The 16335-nt window shown below is 42.2% G+C and overlaps 1 protein-coding gene across 4 annotated transcripts in view; it reads left to right on the top strand.

Moving 5' to 3' along the window:
* MID1 (midline 1) overlaps window positions 1-16335 on the top strand; it is a 351369-nt gene that overhangs the window by 188872 nt on the left and 146162 nt on the right. For 3 of the 4 annotated variants that reach the window (XM_014528837.1, XM_014528836.1, XM_005880809.2), the window contains exon 1: window positions 1-36. The exons of the other annotated variant lie outside the window; for it this stretch is intronic. The gene's annotated coding sequence lies outside the window, so the exon portion shown is untranslated. The remainder of the gene's footprint in view (window positions 37-16335) is intronic. 4 annotated transcript variants of the gene reach the window in all.

Raw genomic sequence — 16335 nt, 5'->3', positions numbered from 1 at the left:
TGCCGGATGGGTCATGGGACTCTAAACATGAGGCAGGTAGGCTCCCGGGGCTGCCCGGGCGGCTGGGGAGGGAGGGCGCAGCTTGGGGTCCCGGGGATGTTACTCCTGGAGCAGCAGCTGCCTGGCCGGGGAGGTCCGCTGGGCGCGGAGACCGGGCTGCGTTTTCCTAAGGGAACCGACGAGGCAGGTTTTCTGAGGTGCGCCCCCTCCCCACCTCCCATCCCCCCCTCGCTCACCCTTCCTACTTTTCCCTTCCCTGGTGATGTCAGGCAGTCATTGTAAAGGGCTTAGAAGCGGTTGGGAGAATATGTAAATCAACTGCAGTTTGCAGTCCCTGGGGTGTATTGTGCCAGGATCTCTCCCGAGCTTTTAGCCTCAGTCCCATGCTCTGGGGGAGAAGAAAGACAGCTGAATATCCTGAAAAAGAATTACACGGGGCCCCTGATCTCATTTGGGCTCCCTGTTCTCAGCACTTACTGGTTTGATGGCCAGGAAGGCGGGACCCGCTCTAAAGGAGCAGACAGCCCTTCCAGAAAAACGCAAGTTGGTTTCTCTGCTCCAGCAGTTTTGAAACCCTTCTGGGTCCGGACAGGAGAAGACACCCCTGAAAGGAGTGAACTGAGAAAGGGCCCGGGGATGACTCCAGTGAGTCTTTGAGAAGAATTCGACCAGCAGCTCCGGGGCCCGATGAGAAAATTCCTTATCAGCCTGCCCTAGGCGCAGGCTTCCAGCCTTGCCATTGAGGAAAAGAAAAAAGTGGGTGCAGGCAGCTAGGAGAAGGGTGTCATTTACAACTCGGTCACAGTTACGGGAGAATCTTATGTCAATATTTAAATATCCAGATCGGTACTCCGAAGGCAAAGACGGGACTGGGACACCGTGCCAGAGGCTGGCGAGGCTGAGAATGGCAGGAGGAGTGGCCGCCTGGCCAGCTGGGGAGAAATCTGGAGGAAAAGTTAGCATCTGCACTTTTTCTGCTGAGCCACGTTGAGTACCGCCACCCTGAGAGCTTTGGGGGAAGTGATTTGCATAGGAAGCAAACTGTCCAGTTAGGGGCCTGGGGTGAGGGGTTCAGAACTTTCTGTCCCTTCCCTGCAGCCCAGGGGGTGACGCAGAGCCCCCTTGCTTGCTTGGGAAATTTCAGTGAGCGCAGAAAAGCACCTTTAGCCAAACAAGTGTTGTGTGTTTGCAAGGAATTGCCCTGGCCTTGCTGGCGACTAGGGCCCAGGCTCAGTTTGTTGAAGTTCTGCAAACTCCTGGTCCGACCCCCTTCTTTTTATGCCCAGCCATCAGCTGGGATGGGGGAAAGGAAGGGGAAGGCTACATGGAAAGGATTTCAAAGGAAAAGGCGGAACGTCAAACATTGGTGACCAAGGTCCTTGGCTGGAACAAAGAAGTCATTTGATCCCGTGTGGAGCCACCTGTCCTGCCCTCGATGGTGTCTGAGCTCAGTTTTCGGAGCCCCTGTGCCCACACAGTTCCTCCGGAGCAGGGGCGCTTCCCGTGCCCGAGGCCGGAGGCCTGCTCTCCGGAGCTTGGCATGGTGTTTCCCAGGCCTGGCTCACGGTGGCATTCACGTGAATTGGAGTTCAGCCCAGCGTCCACATGTAGTAACTCCTCAGCTATGTCATGAATGGCCTGCTTTTTGTCCTACAACTCTGTGTGTCGAATAAATGTTTGGTCTCTAGTCCTTGGGAAGAGGGTGGGATGGAGTGGGATGCAGGGGAAGAGAGGGGGAGAGTCATTACTCATCCAAAGAATCCAGCGGTTCAGGAATCTTAACACATTGTTCCCGAACAGCTAGAGCAGGAATGCAGAGGGGAGGGAGCTGGCGGAGTCATTGGCGGGGACCAACCCTAATTGGATCGGAGTTTCTCTTGGGGGAAAGCTGACTGTTGCATCCAGGAAGGGTGAAGCGTACCTCCCAGCCAATTTCTCATCTCAGCCCTGCAGCCCCCCTGGCCTGGCAGGATTCACTCTCAAACAGGCCCGCGTGTCATCCGCTGGGCCATGAAATCCAATCTCTGCGCTGAGGAGTGAGCCGGCCCCAGAGCTGCACGAATGCCGGACAATGGGGTGGCGGCCAGGAGACCCCTGCCACTAGCTAGCCACAGCCGGGGGTCTGGAATTGCCAGCAGAATTAGAAAACTGCTTGAATGGCCATGAGGTTCAAAGGGCTTTCCCCTTCTGCCAGGTTGGCAGAAAAACAGGGCATCGAGGTAGCGTGTTCGTTGAGGGTTCCCGAGGTCGTGCTGAGTTAGGCCGCAAGAGGAGGGGAAACCTGATTTGATGTGCCTTTTTCAGGAAGTAATTTTAAAGTGTGTGCCAACCTTTTTTTTTTTTTTTTTTTTTGCACTCTGATCATAAATAGGAAACTTTCCTGAAACTTCCTTGAGAAGGAATGTGCTCTGTTCCCAGGCAAAAGGAAAGGCATGGCCACCTGTTCTAGAAGCCCAGCCAAAAACAACAGGTTTGCCTGAGGCATTCCCGCCCCTGCAAATACCCTCCCCAAGGGCACGCCACCCATTGTCCGTGCGCATGAGAAGAACAAATAATTCTTTCTCGAGCTGGGAAAAAAATCAGGTTCTCCAGACAAAATTGCCTACCAGACACATTTTGTGATTTTAATATCCTGCTGACTGTAGACACCGCACCAAGAGGAGAAGGTGTGCGCTCTGTTTCTGATGGACTCACTCAAATGACTGCAGTCGCCTTGCAGCGTGAAGGGGAAAAGAAGGTAGTTAGCCGGCCTGTAAGCAGCTGCTAAATTCTTGCAGGGCCGGGATGGTGCCATTATAAGGAAGCTGCGACTCAATTTGATTAGCCTGTTTTGCATTCTTTAGATTGGAATGAAAATGCCCAAGGACATCTGGTTTAATAATGAACGTCTTTGTATTAATCTTTCCTTTGAGGATTAGAAAGTCCTTTACAAACGCTATCTATTTATTCTCTGCCACATTCCCAGGAGAGAACGAGGTGGCAATTTGATCCTCATTGAACAAATGGTGAGGTGAGGGATAAAGACACAGCAAGTTAGATGCGCGTCTGAGGGTGCATACTACCCACTGGGAAAAACAAGCTACATATGCAGCCGTGGACTCACCGGTCGGCAAACTGCGGCTCGCGAGCCACATGCGGCTCTTTGGCCCCTTGAGTGTGGCTCTTCCTAAGCCTTAGGAGGACCCTAATTAAGTTAATAACAGTGTACCAACCTATATAGTTTAGGTTTAAAAAATTTGGCTCTCAAAAGAAATTTCAGTCGTTGTACTGTTGATATTTGGCTCTGTTGACTAACGAGTTTGCCGACCACTGGTCTAGGGGTTAACAGAACTCTCCTACATGTTCTTTCCTTATTTTGGAACCAACACGGAGTACCCCAAGTATGTTTTATGGTTTGCTTCAAGTGAAGGTCAAGCCTGTGAAAGTTGAAAAGGCATTTCTATTCTCATTTGTGACAACATCGAGGGCAGGCAGCTTTGATGACATCAAGTAGAAAGATACTGTAACTGACCAGAATGTAAAATATGTGTCCGAGAAATGTTCCCTTGCAGCAGATGTTTTAAGTTTTTGCACGTGGCGTGCGGCTTCAGGATCTTGAACCTATGTTAGAATTTTCACCTCTTCCCTGCTCTCTCTCCATCGCAGGGAATGTGATAACCGTGAGATGGATGTCAGATTAGAGATCCTTATTGGTTGATTTGAAATATTATTTTGGAGTTGGCCTTTTCTTGCCATTCGTTAGGACCTGCTTTAGTAGTTTGCTTGGCTATGGACCACATAGGCTGCAAGCAAATCCTTTAATTGGCAGTTGCATGTTATCTGCAGACATTCCAGCAAGTTTTAAGGCTAAGCATGTATGTAGATGTCTCCTGGCTTTGATCCCTTGTGTGGTAAATAGACATCCAAGGTAGCTATGGCAACCTGGACTGTGCATTGGTGAAAGGGTGGGGGGGAGCGGGTATTTGGTCATTGGACAAAGAGTAATTTTTTTTTATTAGAAAAAGGTGGGGCTGATTAGGACATCTTAAAACCAGTATTATTTCAGGATCCCAGTTGATGCAAAGCATTTGGATTTTTCTGAATAGACAAACAGAATTAATGCTTCACTACAACCAGAGTATTTTGCAGATGTAGCTTGAAATGCTTTCTAATCAAGTGGTTGTTACTTTAAAAAAGCAGCTTGTAAAAGGAAAGGGAAGTCCAACAGACTGTATCAGTGTCCCTGTTGTACTTAGCGTGAATGTTTGTATTTTCAGAAATCGGTGGGATTTTAAAAGGAAAAGACCACGCTCCAATGGGGCAGCGTGCAGTTCATGGATCCACCTGCAGGGGTCAGGCTTGAAGTGTCTATGACGGAGGCCAGGCGGTGGATGCCACTGCTGGGAGCCCGGATGGGAGTCAGAGAGAATTGCTCTGCTTATTTGGAACAATTAGTTAGCGATTCTTTAATCTTATGACCAAAGCCATGATGAAAATGAGTTCATTCAAAGGAGAGAATATCAAATACTCTGTGATTAAAGAAAGGGCTACAAAGCCAGGTCATACTGGAATCTAATCTCCACTTAGATATGGGACAGTTTATTAACATAATTCTTTCTGGCTCATTATCAACTTTTATTTCTCATGAAACTAGAAGGTTGTTGTTTTTTTTTGCCTAGTTTTATGAACTAGCATGCCCTAGAAGTTTCTTTAAACAAAAGGGCTAAATATTAGGGACCCTTCCAAATCCACAAGATTATTTTTTCCCTCCAGAGGAAAGGATTTCGTTGGCCCAGATCAGGATGGTTCATGTCCTAAAGGAGGTCAGGAGGTGTTGAGCTCAGAAAATTGAAATACTGAAGAAAAAAATAACTAGAAGGGACTTTCCTAAAAACTACAACAAAAACCCTAAGAACTTAGCTGCTTTGTGCTATAAAAGAAAAGTACTGGGTAGAAAAGGCAAAAAAAGGGGGGGCGGGTTGTTGATTATTTGTACAAGTAGATTGGAAAGTTTTATATACAGTCAGTTGTTTATAATGAGTACAATGCAAAGGCTCTCCTTTATTTCTTTTATCATTGAAGGACATATACTGAGTACTTAACATATTCATTAGTTCATTCAATAAAGCTATTTTAAATGATTATTATCATTTAGCCAGGCCACTTTGGGCTACAAACATGATTTTGGTATGGCTCCTCCTCTCAAAGAACCTTTGATGGTCTGGTATATAGTTTATTGGACCAATAGACCAGTGTTAGTTATTCATGAGTAAAATGCCTGCTCATTAATAACTATATTTGTATGAATAAGAATTTGCTTGATAAATTGATCGTAGCCAAAACTTTACTGAACTTAGGAGACTTGAGAAATTATTTGTAATGGCGAAATTTACTTAATTTTTAGCCACATATTCATTTGTAATAATATATTGATTCCTAGTTAAAAGAAATATATCATAATTATTAAATAGTAATTTAATTAAATTTTCTTCATAGAGAAAAATAACTCATAGGCAGTCTCCAACCTAAAAATGCTTTATGCTCTAACAGCGGTTCTCAACCTGTGGGTCGCAACCCCTTTGGCGGTCAAACAACCCTTTCACAGGGGTCGCCTAAGACCATCCTGCATATCAGATATTTACATGACGATTCATAACTAGCAACATTACAGTTAAGAAGTAGCAACGAAAATAATTTTATGGTTGGGTCACAACATGAGGAACTGTATTTAAAGGGCCAGAAGGTTGAGAACCACTGCTAGGAGTTTGTTGTTTGAAAGCCAGAACATTTTCCAATGAGAAGTGATGTCATGATTTGAGATGATTTCAAAACATTATTAAAAAAAACAACAGTCTGATTAAATGTCAGATTAAGTTCTGAGTTTTGAATCCATGCCTCCATGTTATACAGGATGGAACATAGAAGGAGAGAGAGTTGCCATACTTTTGGTAACGGGCCAGTCTTGGCAGTATCTGAATTAGGCAAAGTTTGCACTAGTTTTCACCTTTCTTCTTCCATTCTCCTAATATTCTCTGGGTCCAATGGGGTGTCTCCCCCAGTCCTAACCGAATACACAGTGAATTGGGTTTTCACAATTGCCCGTCTTCTCACCCTTTCCTCCCTCACCTCCAAGCCACACCCCTATTTCCTCTAGACAACCAGATGTTGGGAGAGAAGCAGTATGGATGAGCTAAAGCTCATGTCTCTTAGCCCTTTAACCCTCAGGATGCATCTTTAATTAGGGAAAGAAGCAGTAGAGCCTAAAGCTGCAAAAATCCTAAGTACCCTTTCAGGGACATGCTTTGTGGGCCAGGTTGTGCCGTTGGCAGGCAGCACTTGCTGGTGTGTCTTCGAGTGGGGTTAGACCTGTTCATTCGGTTTTTGTTTCTCGGCCTCCTTCCTGAACTTCTGGATTCACTGGGGTCTTTATGAGTGACAGCCAGGGAACAACAGGGGGCCCGTCATGTGAGGGGTGATGGCCTCTGTGGGTTTGGGTTTGGGCATTTGTAAGTGTACGCTTTGGAAACTGAGCACTGCCTATTTGGATCAGAATATATGGCAAGAAAATAGCTGCAGCTTCCTCTTATCCACACAAGTAATTTTAATGGTGTATTTCCAGTTCATCATTTGCCTACCTTGGGACTGAATTACTCCAGAGCAAGACTTACATCTTAATTACTTTTGAATCCCCAGATCCAAGCACAGTGCCTGGCATACAGTAAGAATCATCAAATAGTTTACAGGCACATGCTGGGTGCATTTTAGCAGAAACGAGAATGGAAAATGCTTCTTAAGATGAGAGGGGATATGAGGAAGAAAGGTCATGCTAAAGGTTGGGGGACGAGCCAGGACGAAATAAATTAAAATTAGAAAAAAATTAAAATCTGTTGTGATTGTTTAACCATCTAGTCTGTGCGAGTGTGCTCTGGGTGAGGACACAACCCAGCACATGGCGGGCAGCTTGGCTTCTACTCCTCATGTTGGGGCTACAGAAATGGTCAAGAAATGGGACCTACCCTCCAATAATTCAAAGTCTTAAAGCAGCGGTTCTCAACCTGTGGGTCGCGACCCCTTTGGCGGTCGAACGATCCTTTCACAGGGGTCGCCTAAGACCATCCTGCATGACGATTCATAACAGTAACAACATGACAGTTATGAAGTAGCAACGAAAATAATTTTATGGTTGGGTCACAACATGAGGAACTGTATTTACAGGGCCAGAAGGTTGAGAACCACTGTCTTAAAGCAAAGCTAGAACCTGCTATTCACTCGTATTGAGCCCAACCTGATGTTTTAGGCCTTTGTGCAGTTAGTTTATTTTGCCAGGTGAAGGGCATGCCCAAGGTCACTCAGCAACTGAGAGATTGTTTCTAGAAGACTCAAGTCTTCTACTCTACTCCATGCATATGGCGTCCACATTTTCTGCAGTGAAATTCAAGACACATGCTGGACAAAACATTTTCACTGCTTCTGGGTGTGACAGACCATCTGAGAGTTATGATTAAAATGATGAAATAAAAATTTCTGGAACATTTAATGGTTTATGGAGACAACAGGACTAATACAGTTTCAAAGGGTCCACAAATTTGGCCATGTTATCTGTCATATGTCAAGTTGTGGCGCGTGGCTTCAGTTGTATGTATTTGGAAGTGGTCTTCTCCAAACAAGAGGAAAGGGGCTGTTTGTGGACAAATCGAGTTGCTGAATGCCCTGCTAAGTTACCAATAACTAGATGAATGGCCAGTTAAGGCAATATGTCAATGGGAGGCATCACCAAGTATTAGAAATCTTTATTTGTACCAGATAGGGTCTTCTATAGAAGTCAGACAAAGAGTACTAGTTTAAAACTTTAAAAAAAAGAGTACTAGTTAAAAGTTTAGTGTTTGTGGGTTGAAATTTTAGCACAGAGAAAGGCCTTGCCTTCCATCAGGGGGCAAAGGTATGAGTAAGTTTCTATCTAGAACCTGAATCTTCTAGATTCTGCATCTTATTTTCTTTCTTTCTTTTTTTAAATATATTTTATTGATTTTTTCAGAGAGGAAGGGAGAGGGATAGAGAGTTAGAAACATCGATGAGAGAGAAACATCGATCAGCTGCCTCCTGCACACTCCCTACTGAGGATGCGCCCGCAACCAAGGTACATGCCCTTGACCAGAATCGAACCCAGGACCCTTCAGTCCGCAGGCCGATGCTCTATCCACTGAGCCAAACCGGTTAGGGCCGCATCTTATTTTCTTCTGACTGCACCGCATCCCTTCTAGTAAGATATAGTTTGGATGTTTTGGGGTCACATGCTAATTTAATGTGCTAATAAATTACAAGACAATTTGAATGGTTTGATGGTTTATAACGAGGCAGAAATCAGGAAAGACTGATCACCTTTAGGAGAAAATACCATCTGAAAAATCCAAGTAGTCAAATAGTCTTCTATTTGCGATTTGTGCTGCTTTTGTCTATATATTCTTTGCTCTGATTTTAGATAAGTATGAAAATGGCAGAGAATAAAACCTAGAGGATTATCTTTATACAGAAGAAAGTTCAAAGAGTGAGATGAGCCCTTTTTTTCTATGAATTAATCAGCTGTGCATGTTGGAAATAGTGCAGGAAAGTAAAATGGAACAAACAGAAGGGAGTCATTTTAGTCAACATATAGGGAAAGCAGAAGAGAAGAACTGGCTCTTGCGTGAGTGAATCAGTTGCGGTTTTTTCATTGGTTAGTGTTTCATTTAAAGTGGATTTCTACAGAGAGATTTGTGCTGCTTCCCTTTTTATACGGCTCTTCGGGAAAGAAGGGAACAGTCATAATTGGTTGAGATGGGTATGGCTTTCTGAATAGAGAAAGACATGATAGGAGACTATTATATAATGAATATTTATTGCTTAATGCTTCTCAGCCCGGAGGAGACACTTTCTGAATATTTTTTAACATTTCCCCTTTCTACCATTTCAGCTGTCAGAATGGAATGGTTCCCATGTAAACGACATTGTTTTGGTTTAACTAACAAAGAGAGTGATAAGACATGAATTGTTTGTGACAGCCCTGAACATTGATAACAGAAGACATTAATGCCTGCAGACACAACCTACATGCTAACATTCTGGGAGCAAAAATGCTTCTTATGTGAGGCCAACGTGCTTTGACCTAGTTTTGCTTTTCTGCTTGGAAATTGTGTCAGTATTAGTACCATCATCCCCAAGGATGAGCAATTTCACATTCTTATTTATTTCAGCATCACTTTCCTAGTTTTGTGTATTTAGTTCTGCTCTCCAAGAAGCCAAACTAAGTCTCATTGACTTGCATTTCCCTTTTGACATGAGTCTTCTGCATAATAGAGAGGGTTTGATGGATTAACAAAACAATCTAAGATGCAGTCTTCAAAGACATTCATTTCTCCTTGATCAGGAGCCACCGTCCCCCTGCGGGCTCCAGGAGGCCAGCCAGTTTTCTGCTGGTCAGAATCAGTCTTCCTTTCTTTGTCTTGCGGGGATGGAATAGATTGTTGTGCCCAAGACTGCCATGATTAAAAACCAAAATATGACAGAGAGGTTGATAGGACATGTCCCAGCCCCTCATCCTTAAGTTTGCCCATTGCATATTTCTGCTTTATTTATCCAGTAGAAATTGGCCCAACATACTTTTCCTATTTAACCTTTTTATTGAATAATGTTCAAAATGAATTCTTTCCTCAGTTGATTTCAAACACATTTTTTTTCCCGGCCACTTAATACTTTATATCACCAGGGAAAAGAGCCATTTAATTCTTTCATACATTCGTGAATTCAAATCTTCAAAGAGTGTGAGTTCTTCCAGTGATCAACTTACATCAAATTTACAAGTATAATTTGCTACTACAAGACCTTGAACAGTTTTTGGTGCCCATGTCTTAGCATTCCGTATCAACAAATGCAATCAGGCAACAGCCCGCAGAATATGTATTTGTGGTTCCTCTTCAAACACTGACCGTTTGCTCTTGTTTTCTAATTAAATCCCTTTGTTGTTAGCGACTTTTCAAATCCCCTGTCTGAATGCAGAAAACCTAAGAAGGGAGTGTCTCCTTCAAAGCACTACTAAACCAACTGAATTTTAACCAGGTAAATTGCTGATTAGCTTTGGATCATTTTAACAAACAGTAAGAAAGTAATTGGAATAGTAATCTGTGAGCCTAGAGGGCTTCAAATGCTTGAGTCAGCTCCGAGCACTGCATTTCATGTCTGATCTTTATGCTAATTTGAGTACTAGTATCCTGAAAGAAAACATTTTTTAGAGGATTTCTGGAATCCCTAAATCGTTTATAGACATTATCATTCCTAAGCTGCCCAAAGTTATGAAATATACTATACATCTCCTATAGTGATATCCCTTCATAGGTATTGATGGCAGACTCCCAGCTATTTTTCTGGTTATCGTAGGCAGGTACACATACAGTTGGCTTATCTTACATAGATAGTAGCCTTCCATATACACTATTTGCACTCTGATTTTCCCCACTTTACAATACATCCTGGAGATCTTTCCATAACAGTACACAGAGCTTCCCCCCTCCTTTTTTTAAACAACTGCATAACATTCCATTGGGACAATGTACCATAATTTATTTGACTCTTCTGCTACTGGTCACATGGGTTGTGTATAATTTTTTTGTCGTTAAAACAATATGCATAGTGAAGTCTCATGAATCCATCAGTTTGTGTGGGGCAGGTGTGTTTGTGTTATAAATCCCAGAAGTGGGGTTGCTGGTTTAAAGGGTGCATGCAGTTTCTACTTGGGATGAATAAGTAAAATTGCCTACCTAGTGAGGCTTTCCCAGAGGGCCCACCCCCCCAAGAGTTCATTGCCCAACTTGTACATCTTTGCTTAATACATGAAAGGAGGTATCCGTGTGTAGCTGTACGTTTCTCTTCTAAGTGGTGTTGAGCATGTTTGCACATATTTAAAGGCCATTTGTATTTCTTGTGCAATGTCTGTTCACATCCTCTGTTTCAGATCATTCTTCCCTCTTAAAAAATTGATCTTAGGGAGAGGATGGGAGGGAGAGAGACAGAGACACAGACAGGCAGATAGACAGACAGACATTGATGTGATGTTAGAGAGAAACATCGATTGGTTGCCTCCTGCATGCACCCAAACCAGGAATCGAATCTGCAACCTGGGTATGTGCCGCCTTGTGGTGTACGGGGCGACCCTCCAACCAGCTGAGCCACACCAGCCAGGGCTGGGTTGTTCTGGATATTCACTTGCAGGCTATCTCTCATCATTCACCAGAGCGCTCTATCTTGTTGACTGTCCCAAGTACGTTGCAAATAATCCAAAAGGGACTCCTGGAGTAATACAGCTAATTCTAAAAATGTTATGAGTAGACGTGGAGCTGGTTCGCAGCAGACATTCATGAGAGAGCCTCGTTTTCTAGGTCTGTTGATCATTTTCTGTTCTGCTCTACAGCTAGCAAATATAAAGCAAACATAACCTCCAAAGTGCTGAAATCCTGCTCCTGAGGGTCTCATTCTGGGAAGATGCTTATGTTATTAGTACTCCGTTTTTGGGAATTGCGACCATTTTCCCAGGAAGAGGCTCCACTTAAAATTCTCAAGACCCTGGACAAGTCTTTAAGGAAATAGTATCTACTTTTCCTCCCAGAAAGCAAATGTTAGGGAACATCATTTGTAAGAGCAATTTTAATATTTCTGCACACTGGGATGGTTCTGTATCAGCCTTCTTAAAGCCGGGGGCTTTATGATCATGACCAACTACAGGAGAACAGTTGCATGGGTCTAAGGCAGTGGTCGGCAAACTGCGGCTCGCGAGCCACATGCGGCTCTTTGGCCCCTTGAGTGTGGCTCTTCCACAAAATACCGACTTCTGCGCATGGGCCACGAAGTTTCAATCGCACTGTATGTGTGCGCCCGCACGTGGTATTTTGTTGAAGAGCCGCATGTGGCTCGTGAACTGCAGTTTGCCGACCACTGGTCTAAGGTTTCAATACATGTTTTTTTTCTTTTAATAAAATTATTTATTGTTTATAAATATGCACAAGGGTTTTATAAATTGTTTAAAAATATATTTTTATTGATTTCAGAGAGGAAAGGAGAGGAAGAGGGAGAGAGAGAGATAGAAACATCAATGATGAGAGAGAATCATGGATCAGCTGCCTCCTGCACGCCTCACACTGGGAATAGAGCCCGCAACCCTGACCGGGAATCAAACTATAACCTCCTGGTTCATAGATTGATGCTCAACCACTGAACCACGCTGGCCAGGCACACAAGTACTTATTTTTATGGGACGTATCCAGCTACTTAATCATGTGTGATTACATTTCCTCCCCTGTAAAATGGAAATAATAGTCACAGTACCTGTATTATAGGGTTGTTAGGAAGATTCATTGAGTTAGTCTACCACTTGAAATAGCACAAGATACAGAATAAGTTCTACGTAAGTGTGTGTTAAATAAGTTACAGATTGATGGTTAGCAAGACGTGTGAACAGTATGAGGCTTTACCCTACTTGTCAGCCAGTAGTGTAGCCTGCCACTGTTTCTTGGATGTTGGCAAAATCTATGACAGTCCTAGGTCCATGGTCGGCAAACTGCGGCTCGCGAGCCACATGCGGCTCTTTGGCCCCTTGAGTGTGGCTCTTCCTAAGCCTTAGGAGGACCCTAATTAAGTGAATAACAATGTACCTACCTATATAGTTTAAGTTTAAAAAATGTGGCTCTCAAAAGAAATTTCAATCGTTGTGCTGTTGATATTTGGCTCTGTTGACTAATGAGTTTGCCGACCACTGGCCTAGGCCAAAGACAAAGGATCTAATCCCAGCATAGCACACGGCATGAGCTTCATATGCACATTGGTTCTCTTTGCCTTCCAAGTCCCACCGCGAAGCACTGATGGATGTTGTGCAGGTGTGGGCTTGCCTCACAGGTATGGATCCTGAACTGAGGGAACCTAATTCTCTTATAATGGACAGTAAGCATGCTTGCCCATTGCTCTTTGCGGAGATGCTGGTTTTATCTGCCAGGACTATTCACTACAGAAGTCCTTGAAAAGATGGTCTGGAACACATGCTGCCAGTGCCGCTCCTTGTAAGATGTGCAACATCGCAGGGATTCGTGGACAATTTTCTCCTAATAGTCCAGTGAAGTGTCTTTCAACCTTTGCTCCTCAGAGCTCTAAGAGTTCCACGGAGAACTGCATGGGGGCAGCAGAAGAGTGGTTTTTTCCAGACACGGCAAAAGCAAGGGATGAGGGAGCAAGAGCCACCCTCCAGTGCCCCGCCATTTCGACAAGAAGAGCGTGGTGTTTTATTCTGCTTTTTGGCTCTTCCAAAATATTTGGCTTCTGATTAAGATTTCATTTGAACAAAGGCATCTGTAAGAAAAAGAAAATTCCAGGTCTAGTGTAATGGTGTTTGACATTATTTTGACAGCGATAAAGCTACAGTTTAATTAAGAGAATCACTTCAGGCAATAGATTTGAAAGCATAATATCAGAGACTCCCTTGGGTGAGGATGCTGCTGAGTCTCTTCCTTGCTCTGTGACCTTGGGTTGATTCCTTAAGCTTTCCAGGTTTTCTTACCTATAAAATGGAAATGCTATCACCAACTCATAGGGTGGTGATTAAACTTATGTCATGATTAAATGAAGAACTATATATAAACATTGAAATATAAAGCACTTAACAGAGTATTGGTTATATATCAGGCATTAAGAAATGTTAGGTTACCTTCTCTTTTTCTGGAAACAACTTAAGATTTCAGAGAAGCTGGGTTTTATGAATGTTTTTACTTGTTAGCCTCTGAATGAATTCAACACCCCCCCCACACACATAGGCATTCATATCTACACATGTGCACACAGGGGAGTAACATATTACATAGATATAATGATCTAAAGGCGTCTCTTCAAGCAGATATCAATGTGTGTGATTTTCTGTAAAGTATGAGAAAACTGTAATTCAACTGTAATTTTCTGTAAAGTATGAGAAAACTGTAATTATTACTAAAAATATATCGTTGTAGGATAAAGTCTCCTAATAACAGTGGTTCTCAACCTTCCTAATGCCGCGATCCTTTAATACAGTTCCTCATGTTGTGGTGACCCCCAACCATAAAATTATTTTCGTTGCTACTTCATAACTGTAATTTTGCTACTGTTATGAATCGTAATGTAAATATCTGATATGCAGGATGTATTTTCATTGTTACAAATTGAACATAATGAAAGCATAGTGATTAATCACAAAAACAATATGTAATTATATATGTGTTTTCCGATGGTCTTAGGCGACCCCTGTGAAAGGGTTGTTCGACCCCCACAGGTTGAGAACCACTGCCTAATACGCTAAAATAAAACCAAATCTCATTGGTAGGACATGATCACTTATCATTAGTTTTCGTGTGTTAAAGAGAAAAAAAATTCTGACACTTGGTTAAAACAGTAAGGAAGACTTTATTTAGGACTATTCCAATAGAAACAGGGGAGAGAAATCTAATTCAACTCTGAATACAGCACAGACAGTCAGGAATTTATAAATTGATGGGAAATTACTAAAAGGAGACATCAAGGTAGGGGTATTCTTGCTAAACCGACTTAAGAGGATTCTTACTGAAGGTAGGCCAAGGCAATCCAATATCAAGGGTGAGGGATTCTCTCTAAACTGACTTAGCAGGATTATTTCTAACACTGGTCTGTGCAGGCCCAGCACAGAATATGAGCGAATAACATAACATTGGCCAACTCTACAACTGTGAGTATGGCCATTTGGATGCTCTTGTCTTCCTGGACTCTGTTGGTATAAAAATATGGTTTTTCAAAAGTTTTTCTACTTTGAAATAGTTATAGATCCAGAGGAAGTTGCAAAACAAGGTACAAGAAGGTCCTATGCAACCTTCACCCACCCCTGTCCCCCATCCTTAACTACTGGCAACCAGTAATCTATTTTTTTTTCTATAATTTTGTCACTTTAAGAATATTGTATAGCCCTGACCAGGTGGCTCAGTTGGTTGAAGCATCATCCCGTACACCAAAAGGTTACAGGTTCAATTCCCTTTCAGGGCACATTCCTGGTTGTGGGTTGGATCCCCATTTGGGGCATGAGTGGAGGTAACTGATCAATGTTTCTCAACTCGATGCTTCTCTATCTCTCTCCTTTCCTCTCTCTCTAAAAATCAATTTAAAACTTTTAGAAAAGTTAAGTGTTTCTTTATCAGTTATGCAATTTAAATTCTACTTTTGTTTTTACCCTTACCTCATTTTATTTTTTAATTAAATCTTTATTGTTAAAAGTGTTATCCCCCTCCCCCACCCCAGGCCTTCACCAACCTCATTTTATTAGTAACACAATATAGTGATAGTGTGTTCAAATTTTGACATAGCTATCATTAATTCACAGCTATAATGGCCTTGCTATTGAATTGTATTGTAATACAAATACCCCAGGAATGCTGAGTCAATCCAGAGTGAAGCCTTTCTTTCTCAGGAATAGAGATTTATTAACAGCCTGGAAGTATTTCCTTCTAGAGAAAAGTGTGTCCTGAAGTGTTCTTATTCTTCTCTGTGTGCTTGTGATCCCAGCAAACTAAATTCAAGTGACACTTATACAGCAAAGGTTCTTGGGAATGTATGAATTTTAATAAGAATATTAACCAAGAAAAAAGACACTGAAATACTCCTAAAATAATAGAATACATTTGTAAATGTATTAGTTTCATAGTATGACAAATAATACTTGAAAATGCTTGACTCTGTTTAAAAAAGTGCTCAAAGGGATTTGGAGATTATGTTGAGATAAAGCTTTTGGGGAAGAAATATTATATCCATATGAGCCAAGAAAATGATCCTCCTTTGTTTATAGGATTATATCGTGGAATTTTTACTCCTAAAGTAAGAATACATATTCTTCCAAAACATCTCTGTGAAGTTATATAATTTCATGCATCCTTCATTGAACTTCATTTAAGATCTATGTTATAGTAACATCATGCACACTTCATTTTCTACACAGTCCTATGACTAGAGTAAGGGGTTCATTTATTTTTGTAGTTACATAACAAAGGGTTTCTAGAATCCAGAATAACATACCTCTAATTTTTGACATTGACCACAAGCTCTACTTTAAGGTACAGTGTCATGGTATAAACTAATAATGTCATCTTGGTCCCCAGCCACCCTTCCTCCTCGTTGCCTTCTTTTATTCCTTTATATGCAAGGATTGTATAAAGTGACCTTTTAGGATTACAATAGCTTCTGACAAATTGGTATTATTGCTGTGAATGTTGAGGGGAACATTCACTCAAATCCATAAAATCTCAGTAAAGAAAAAAAAAAGACTTCAATTTTTTTTAATTTTATTTTTAAAAA

The sequence above is a fragment of the Myotis brandtii genome, unplaced genomic scaffold, assembly GCF_000412655.1.
Source record: "Myotis brandtii unplaced genomic scaffold, ASM41265v1 scaffold655, whole genome shotgun sequence".
In the NCBI taxonomy this organism is placed as follows: Eukaryota; Metazoa; Chordata; class Mammalia; order Chiroptera; family Vespertilionidae; genus Myotis; species Myotis brandtii.
This window is presented reverse-complemented; position numbering and strand designations above follow the sequence as displayed.